The 10,248-nt window shown below is 44.7% G+C and overlaps 1 protein-coding gene across 5 annotated transcripts in view; it reads right to left on the bottom strand.

The window, feature by feature from the left end:
- PITPNM2 (phosphatidylinositol transfer protein membrane associated 2) overlaps window positions 1-8,856 on the bottom strand; it is a 107,857-nt gene extending 99,001 nt beyond the window's left edge. For all 5 annotated transcript variants that reach the window (XM_017734776.1, XM_017734778.1, XM_017734777.1 and 2 more), the window contains exon 1: window positions 8,757-8,856. The gene's annotated coding sequence lies outside the window, so the exon portion shown is untranslated. The remainder of the gene's footprint in view (window positions 1-8,756) is intronic.
- Window positions 8,857-10,248: the final 1,392 nt, after the last annotated feature.

Raw genomic sequence — 10,248 nt, 5'->3', positions numbered from 1 at the left:
TGTGACATTTCTACTATTGACAGAGTTATTTCCAGGCCCAGCGTGGGCAGGGAACTGGGAGCACTCGCACCCTTCAGCACAGTCACTGCCCCTCGCTGAGGGTGCACAGAAGAGCCAGATTTTCGCAAGGGACTCTACCTGGGTCTAGTCACATGTTAATAAACATTCTGGCAGCATTTCCCAGAAATAACCTTCAACAGTTACCTAGAAACATAATCCATCAAAATAAACCTCAAAATAGTAAGAAACTAAAAGAACTTTTATTGGTAGGCGGTGTTCTACCTATATATACAGAAGAATTAGTGGACAAACTAGAGTCATTGATCAAGGGGATAGCTCAAATTAATTTAAAGGTTATTTTCTTTGTTCTTTTATAAACACAAACAGTGTTTTTAAAAAGTTTCCTTTACCTCATTCTTTCCTACTCTCTGTGAGCTCTGAGGAATAGAGCTGAACCTCGTGGGCCTCTACAGGACTTGAGAGCACCAAGCAGAACCCAAACACTTAGCAGGTGATGAGCTGAAATCAGTCTATTGCTCTAGAGCTTAACAGTTAAATCATCCAGAATAGATTAAAATTTCCCATCAAATAAATTGAAAGGTCTCCTTCAGCACTGAACAGTTCCCCTTCTCCCTATGGCTCCATCCCCACACTCCTTTTTAATCTGAATAAATACAGATGGTATTTGCATCCCCCTCTTTTGCTTTCTATTTTTTAATAAACTGCTGGGATGACGCAGAAACCACAGTCAAAGGATTTTCTTTAGGTACTCAGAGCACTCCTGATCTGCATATTGATTTCAGCTCGTAACTCTTCATAAACAAAACAGGTATGTGAATCTGTCACTGCGTGTGCTGGTGAATCCTCCTCACAGCCCGTGCACAGGGATTAACAGACCAGCACTGCAGAACACACTGCCTCAGTAGGAACTGGAATTTCCTGGAGTTTCCACTCAAGGCTGTGAAGCTGAGATACCATCACAAGTGGCCCCAAGACACTCTGAGTGCTGGGGTTCAGCCAGGCTATCTCCCTGATAACCCCTCCACAGCCTGGGGACGAGTGTGCAGCATGACATCCACATGCTGACGTTCTAGAGGATGGGAAACCAGACTTGGCTGGAGCTCATCATTTCCCAGCACTGCCTGAGTGCCACGGAGAGGGAGCTGGGCTTGGTTCACAGGGATGCGTGTGCTCTGCCTAACTGCATCCATAACAACGAGCTGCTGCCCATTTACAGCTTCCCTCCCTCCTGAAAAATTGTCTTTTCAACCAGATGACACACTTCTGATTATTAAGAAAGATCTCTGCATACCCCAGAAATTAATCATTTCTCTACTCTGCTAAAACCCATGACAATGTAGCCTTGGCTCTGAAAAATTAACTGCTACGGGTCAGTCACAAAGATATATAATTCAAAATTTTCATACATTCTTTCACTCAGGTAGAATCCCCTCTTCAACCCTTCTCTGCAATCATCAAGGTTTTATTGGATCTGGCATAAATATTCAACCCATGCTGCTCATCAGTCTGGTTAGAAAGAGATGGTGGGGGTTCAGTTCAAGTCCCAGGGCAGGTTCTCTTCACACCCATCAAATTTTGCTTTTGACCTCAGTAAAAGCAGAGTTAGACCCTAAATAGGTCCATCCACAATGACATGAGGGAGCTTGAAATGGATGAAGACAATACAAGGAAAGAGAACCTCAAAGCAAGATAGTTTAATCAGACAAGAGTGTATTCTATGCAATGAAATAAGCTTATCACCCTTATCTGCATTACGTCAAGTATCTTTTACTTCCAAAAGTCCTTAAGGCTGCAGAGTTTTCAGCTACCTTTTCCCCCCGTTTCCTCTAGGATTAATACTCTTCCTTAGCAGTCTGCTGCCAGCTGTTGCATGGTCTCTCTGGATATCATGAATTAAATTCTTGGGTTTTCTGATTTTTTCCACCATTAGAAGGACATTTATCAGGTTAAGCCCAGCTTTCTTTCCCTGTCTTACCAGCAGAGTTTTGGATGACTAATCAAAGGTCTGAATATATTTTAAAGATTTAATTCTCCCTTCACTATTTATACTAGTCAATGTCACTTTGACACTATTCTGGCTTTTCACTGCAAAAAACTTTCCAACTCCAATTCCCTTAAAACGAACATGCTCTCATAAGCAGACAAGTGCCATTTGCTCCATCTTGCCCTCCCCCAAGCTAGCTTCAGCTGTCACCAAAAACACAGTAAGCATTTTCCTTTTGGGAACTATATGTTCCTGCAGTTATATTCAGTGGACCAGAAGAGTCTGGCATTGGAAAAAGAACTATCTGATTTCTTGGACTCACTGCAAGAGAACCTGTCTCGGCCAGACACAGTTATAACCACCAAGAATTCAGTTAAAAGATACCCTGGGCAATGAATACTGGCTGTATAAAAAGTGATCAAGCATTCACCCACCTCAGATACAGCTTGGGGCTCTGACTGCCCTCTAAAGGGTGTTTCTTCCGGCAGTGAGAGAAATAAGTAACAGTGAGCAAAACTCACTTCGTACATTAGCGTGGAGGTTTTTGGTGTCACCATCCATGAACTGCCACCACTATTTCAGTATAGAGAAAGTAGTCAACAGCTCTTGAGAACCTCTCACATTTTCACCTTTCTGTTTTCAGTGTGTTCAGATCTGAAAGCATATTTTTCAGTTTAATTCACTCAGCATTTAAGGTCATATCTACTATTTTTGCCATGATCTATGTTGCCTTTTTTCATCTACATTACCTAGAATTTCTATTTCTATGCTCGGTTATAAGGAGGGAAACATGCCCTAAAAAAGCAGCTGCTCCTCAGACCTACCTCGAGGTACTGAACCTTGTAGTGCTCCCTTGTGCCAGGAGCTGCCATGTTCAGATGGCTGATCCCTGTGTGGCAATACCCAGAGGACACGAGGAAAATATCTCAGAGGACACGAGGAAAAAGTACAAAAATAAAAAACACACCCAAGCCATCTTCCTAAAAACCTGCTCAGGGCAACAGTTTTTCCACAGATAATTTCCATCTTCTGCCTCACTATGTGCCAAGCCCAGTCCTCAGGCACAGACAGCTCCCACAACTTCCAAGAGAGGTCTCCACCCAGATCTGCCTCTACCTTAGGTGCCCTTCTCTCACTTCATTAATTGCCCCTTTCCATCACACTATTATGACGTGGTAAAAGCACATCTGGAACACATCTGCAGCCTTCTGTCCCCTCCAGGAAGGGCCCAGCATCTCACTGGAATGGTACCAATGGGAATGTTATTGAATGGCGGGGTGAATTGCATCGCATCTGCTCTATGCTGTGCTTAGGACAACCTTCTCCACAGAGCTTTTCCAGGAGGGGTTGTTCATCAGGTCTTATTTTTAAAGAATCTGGGCCAAGTCATCCCTGCTGTAGCTTTAATGACGTCAATGAGCTACAGCAGGGGTGAAATTGGGCCATTATTTTTTATGTCCATATGTCCTGTGTCTATTAAAGAAAAAAAAAAAAACGCAAAAGAAGATCAAGGAAGAAAAGTTATTGAATCAAAAGACTACCCGGTGCAGAGATTAACATCTAGATGTGGAATGTTCCTCTTTTGTTCCTGCTGTACATTATAAATGTAACAGTTTATGGAAAAAGAAATACTTCTGTAGCGTCAAGGTACAACGTGAGTTCTGCAGTGACAAATTATATTCACATTTTGTATCCTGTTTTGATAAAAAAAAACAACAGAAAAAATCATTACCAGGAAAAGGCCTCTTCAGAACTCAACAAAAGTGAGCAGACACAGTTGCCAGTAAGTGTTAATGTCTCCTCTGTAAACCAATATTCATCACACCCAGCATGTCACCACACAGTAGTAAAGCCCAGTGGACCTTGTCCTGAGCTCATTTCTTAATAAATCCAAAACATGATTATACAAATATCAAAAGAGAAAAATATTATAAGGTTACACCTAACCAGTGTTTTCTGTGAGTACACAAAGCCTCAAACACTAACATGAGAAGGGACGCAGCTGAGGAGACCAAGTCTGCAGATGTAGGACACCAGCTGTGAACAGCAGCAGCAACAGCCACGATTCTGTGGGCATTTTCAGAAGGCTGAACTGCACCATTAATCTTGAGAAAATGTGCAAACAGGTTTCCCACCCCCCATGCCTCAGCCCGTGGGGTACTGCCCGGGCTGCGGACGCGACTCCGGCTCGCCCAACCACAGCCAGCAAGACCTTACAACCACAATTTCTCAACTCCACACCTAAAGCCCACTTAACTGACATTTAAGGGTATGAGTAACCACATTCAGAGGGACACAGGTAAAATTACTCACCCACACGCCTATAGTCAGGCTGATGAACCTCTAAAAGCAGATAACAACTGCCCAGCAACAGCCCCAGATCACAGGAGTTGGTGTTCAGGGCCTCTGCTTTGTAGATAACTTTTATTTCAAAGCTTTACAGAAGATTCCTTTGAAATCTTCGACCCTAATTATCCAAGTCATAGCTTCAGTCAAAGACTAAGTCCTCCTTGCAAAAGCCTTTTTTCCAATTGCTTCCCCTTTGCATTAATGAGCTCTTTTTCCCACAATAAGCTACAACAGTTTGAGGTTTTGGTTTTGTTTTTGTTTTTATTTTTATTCCTCTCCTCCCCTCCCATTCCAGCACTGGAATCAAAATAACTTGAGATGGAAAACGTGTGACCTCCCAAGCCTTTATTTACAATATCACAAACCACAAGGGAAGGTTCTGTCCAAGTTTTCCAGCTGGAATGGGAACAGCAGGGAAAAAACGTGCCCTCATTTTTGCAGCTGTGATATTTAACACATCACAGGGGAGAAGGGTGGGAAGGAGGCAGGAGAATTAGAAGCCAGTAATGATGCCATGGAAATATCGGATGAAGAGCCTCAGCCACACAGGCAGGTTCACATGATGACATCTTTTCTCCTCAGAAATAAACAGAGCTTTGTAGATGCAAATGTAACTGCAAAACCAGTCTGACACACATTTAATGGGGTTACTTCTTCACTTCTATATTAAACCAGACTGTAAAAAACACAGAAACTTTTTGGACTCCACTTAAGTTTGTATCAGTGCTGTAATGATCTCTCTTCATGCCACCATCCCCCAAAATTAGTACAACAAAGACTTTGTCAAAAAATAGAAGCCTAGCAGCAACAGAACCTTTCTCAGATATTTAAACAGCACAGAAAAACAAACACAAATGAAGGAGGTTTACATCTATAGAAAGTTACTTGCAGCAGGAAACTGTCAGTTAGTTTGTGGTTACAACCACAGCAGCGTCACAGCTCTTTCCTCCCAGTTAAAAACCTATGTCCAAACAGTTCCTCGTGTCTTGTGTTTCTATTGTAAAAGGAGGAAAACCACCAGAAGAAAAACTCACCCCTGTTTCCATGAGAAATTTCATAGTTCCAGATTATACAGGAGACTCTGTAGACCTCTTCTTTTTGAAAAAGGATCCTTCTGTACCTTTCCAAACATTTCTGTCCTGTCTGTCAGGTCTAACCAGGTTTACCTGTAGCTCCCTCCCACCTTTAAAAGATCCCATTCCCCTTTCCTCACCTCTCAGCTCCCCCTTCTCCCTGCCTGGCACAGTAACAAGTGCCACACTAACCCACAACCTTTACACCCTGAGACAGGGGAATGTCACAATTGTGCTGCTTCATTACGCTGCCAAACAGGGCTCCTCTCCTTGCCAGTACAAAAGCAGCCATCACCCAGCTCCCTGGAGTGTTATCACCTCGATCTAACTCTTTACAGTGAGTTTTTCAATCTAGTTGATGAAGGATCCAACACAAAGACTGATTTCTCTGCATTTAGTTGGTTTTCACAAGCTCACCCCTTACAAGGGGTTCAATTCTCATGTCATGGGTCCCACACTAAGTCCCCTGGTAAATACAGGGTGCAGTAGAAGTAAGGTCCAGGCCCAATCTGTGTCCATATAAGAGGACATAAGGCTCTGGAAGGAGAAGAGCTGGTCACATTACACAGCCAGGTGTGGAAAATCACAGCCCAGCATGGCACAGGCGCAGGGACAGGCACTGCAAGCAAGGCAGGGAGTGCTGGAAGGGCATTAGAAGGAGCCAAGTGCAAAGCAAAGCTGTGCTTCCTTTTGGCAGGACACGACACACTCCTTCAACAACGTTACAAATGGCTTAGAGGGGACATCACTTCCCCAGTGCACAAGGCCCCTGTCCCCAGCCTGCCTCACATCTTCTCAGGCACCCTTGGATTCCACCTCATCTACTTTCCCCTCTTATTATCCTCCTGCCCAGTGTCAGCCCCTGCCTCTTCTTACAGGCAGAAAACATCCCATCCAGGCTTCTTTTGCTGCAGGAGCAGTGGAAGCACAAAAAGGCAGCACAGTGCCTCTGGACAGCTGGAAGTGAGGATGCTGAGGGACAGAGCAGCAGGTCCCTTCTCATTCTACACTAGCATACTCCATCTCCCCATCACACTGCGTTCCCCTGGCTCCCTGCCCAGGTCCCACAGCTCCCAACATCACCGGCACACACGGCTCACGTCCGCACTCGCGTCCCTCGGGCTCTGCTCGCTGCAGGGATTGAGGACACTTTCCTAGATTTTGAAATAGTTCCATGCAAAACACTCCCAAGGATGATTTGCAGAGGAGCATTCTCCCCACGTTTTCATTCTGTCCAGCAGTTTGGATTGAAAGACTTCAGGTTTGGAAAAACAAAGTGCTGCACAGTGATGCTGGCAGAACAGAGAGGGAAATTACCCAGTGCCTACGGTATTTTCCTGGCCATGGTGATTTAGCTTTTCGTCTCCATAAACACTGCATTCCCTGACAAGGTTTAAAACCCATTTCTCTCCCTACACTCCCTACCTGCCAACTCACAGACGTTACTCGCTCTCTGGTGACGCAAGAGCAGGGATTCATTTTCCTGTGAACACCGTTCTGGAGGCAATTTCCCCTCACCTGCCCAGAGAACTAATGACCACTTGGTCACCTCATCAGCCCTGTAAAATCCTTCAGGCAAGAGAAATGAGTGGAGCCTCAGCCTTGGGGCAAAGCAAACTCTAAGCTCTGCCAAGGATTGCATTTCTTGTCTGCTGCTACTGCTAATTCAGAGAAAAACACTCCCCTCTACAACAGCCTACAGGGGAGTGCGTGACCTAAAACTGGAGGCAAAGCTCTCGGGATACAGATGTTCCGCCTCAGCACAGCAGCACAAACTCACATGGCAATTAATGCCTCTACGAGCATCAACTCCTCTGTTAAAGCTGCTGCTGGCAGCTTTTGATCCCTGAGAGACCCAGCCACAGCTCCTTCGGAGCTGCAATGGGCAGGAAGGAGCTGCTGGGCTCTCTCCCGAGGAAATCAGGTATTCCACAGAGAGACAAGACACAGCACTGGGAACAGCCTACCCAGCCTGGCACTGGGCTCTGCTAATCCCAAACAGAAGCTTCAGGAAGGGAATCGACCTGTAGAATGACAATGAATTCACTGGGAGCCAATTTCCCAACAGGAGACAGTTAAGGTATTCAAGTCACCTCTAGTTTTCAACAATTACTGGTCAAGATATTGCATGTTAATACAGAGCTGCTGTCACTGCAGTCTCAGTGTAACTGCTGTGACCCCAAGGTATAAACCCAGAGAGACTGAAAACATTTCAGTCTGGTAAGCGAACAGTCTCGGATCCAAGCTCATTTATTCTTTCTCTTCTTCCCAGCAATTTGTTGCTCTTGAAGCAAAACCTGACAATTGTTAAACTTTAGCATCCAGCAGCAAAAATGGAAAGTTGCTATATCACAGTATCACCCCAAAGAAACATTTGGTGGAGTCAAAAACACTATTTCTGATAAAGTAAAAAAATACCACTTAAGTGCTGAGGAATGTACTGGAGGAAAACAACAAGATGCAGAACTCTGCAGTCAGGCTAAAGGCTGACACCCCATCAAAAAACTCCAGCCACTAATTTTGTAGTGGTAGTTCACACTATGAATTCTACATTTGTAGAATTCACACAAGAGGTTTGCATGGAGCTGGACACACAGTGAACCCACAAGCAACACTCCAAAGGTCACACCCTAAAGGAGCAGCAGGTACACACATTTATTAAAAAAAACCCCAAACAATCTCTTCACTTTTACTTGTTAAAAGCCACCACAGGTAACTGGTTTCCCTTCTACGCTGTTTATTGGGAAGTTCTGCATCTCAATCCTATCGGCAATGTAAAACAAATTTAAGTTCAGAGGACAAAAAAAAAAAAAAAAAAGAGGTAGAAACTACAACTTGATGGTAGAAAATGAGGCTGCCCAACTGTTTATTTCAATACAAGGTTAAGATTTTTTTCGAGAAAAAAATTCACCCAAGATTTAAATTAAAAATTATGTTAATTGCACATCCTGTGCAGCCATTCTCCCTTTTAATTTATTTATTTGAAAGATTTTAAATAAACAAGGATGCTGACTAAGCAGAAAAAGGCAGGGAGCATGAGCTTTCTTTAAAAAGAGGTTTATTACCAAGGCACACATCTATGCAATTTAAGCCAACCATGTCCTGTGACTGCCAAGCCCTTCTCAAAGAGCTCCTGCATTCTCCAGACTCCATTTTATCACATTTTCCCCAAGCATTTGTGCAAGTGGAACCCAAGCTAAGGTTAATCCCCTCTCACCTGCAGCGAGTTAGTATCCCTCAGATTAATTACCACTCCCCTGGTAACAGCTAATGGTTCTTCTAACCCAGACGAGAAATAACAGCCATCCAGCTGAAAAGTCAGAACCTACCTTCTGCAAAAAATCTCTCTAGATGCTTCTGAATGCAGGAGGGAGCAAAGACAGCATTGCTGAAAAAGGATGTCACTGTTGGTCCACATGTGTCAACATCCTAGAAAAAGACAGAACACAGTTGCTGAACTGCCATGCCCATGGGAAATCAAGAGCAAGAATAAAGCTGCATTTATTTTCCCAGTTATACCATGCTAATGGCTCCTATGCAAACAACATAAAGCTACAACATTTTATAATTGCACATCAGAGTTTCTCTGCAGACATCCCTCCGGTATGTCAGAAATTCAATACGTGATAGTAGGCGGCAATGAGCACCTCAGGGATTTAAAGTGTGTTCCAAGCCATGAGTCATCGTCATCTCTAACTCATGGAAATTAGGAAGGAAAAAAAAGATATAAGAAAAAACACAAGCGTTGCACTGACCACTCTCACGTGCTCCCTCTGTACCACACTTCCCCTCAAAGCATTTCCCTTCTAAACTGGGAGCTCCATGACTTCCACGGAGGAGACATCACCACAGACAAACCCAGCACATCACAGATTCTTCCAGGGAGCCCCCAGAGCCTGGGCAGGATCCCACATTTGAGGGTGGAAGCAGAGCCAGAGCTGCCCTTGTAATCCCCACAAATCCTTGCACACCTGGAGGAGCAAGGAGACGGCAGCTCCCATGGAGAACAAAGAAAGGGCTGGTGAACCAGCAGCACCCAGGAGGGCAAATCCAGCTCGGGAAAGCCCAGGCACCCCGTTTTCACCCCTAATCCAGCCACCTGCTCTCCCCCAAGGCTGATTTTTGTCAGGAGGGCTGGGGACCAAGAAGGAACCTGTAATGCTGCCTGCAGAGCAAGTTATGGGCTTTGCTCGTCATTCCAAGCAGCCCGCTGCCTTTCGAAGAGATCCCTTCAGGCAGTCTCATCTTTACCTCCAATCACCACAAACTGGTTTGAATGCTGCTTTTAAAGCAGCTGCATTGCACTTAAGGGCACACACAGGTGCTCTCCACTCCCCTCTCTACTGATGATCTCCCCAAGTATATCCAGGTTCCTTTAGGTTTTCTTTAATGTCTTGGCTTATCCTTGTTTCTCTGTCCTCCAAGCAGCAGCCAGAACAGAGCCAGGGCTCTCACAGCACTGGTCTAACAGGGTAATGGAGCAGGGAAGGTTGGGGTACATCCCACAAGTCACCCCAAAACCCACATGCTCACATTAAAATTGCCTCTATCTCACTGAACTCCCCATCAGCAGAAATATCCCTTTCCCTTTCAGGTCAGGAAGGGCACAGTTGCCCTTCCCAGCTGTCCTTCCCAGCAGCAGGAGTTTGTGTTTTGCACCGGAACATGCAAATCTGGGTCCACAACCACACAAATAAAAGTACATCTCCTTGACTGGGACTTGGATCCAAGCCTTAAGACCAGCACCCGCTACCAAAGCGTTACACAAAAAATAAATAAAACATCAATACACTCTGTTCCCTCCCCTAAAGAACCTGAAAT

The sequence above is a fragment of the Corvus brachyrhynchos genome, unplaced genomic scaffold, assembly GCF_000691975.1.
Source record: "Corvus brachyrhynchos isolate BGI_N302 unplaced genomic scaffold, ASM69197v1 scaffold114, whole genome shotgun sequence".
Taxonomy (NCBI): Eukaryota; Metazoa; Chordata; class Aves; order Passeriformes; family Corvidae; genus Corvus; species Corvus brachyrhynchos.
This window is presented reverse-complemented; position numbering and strand designations above follow the sequence as displayed.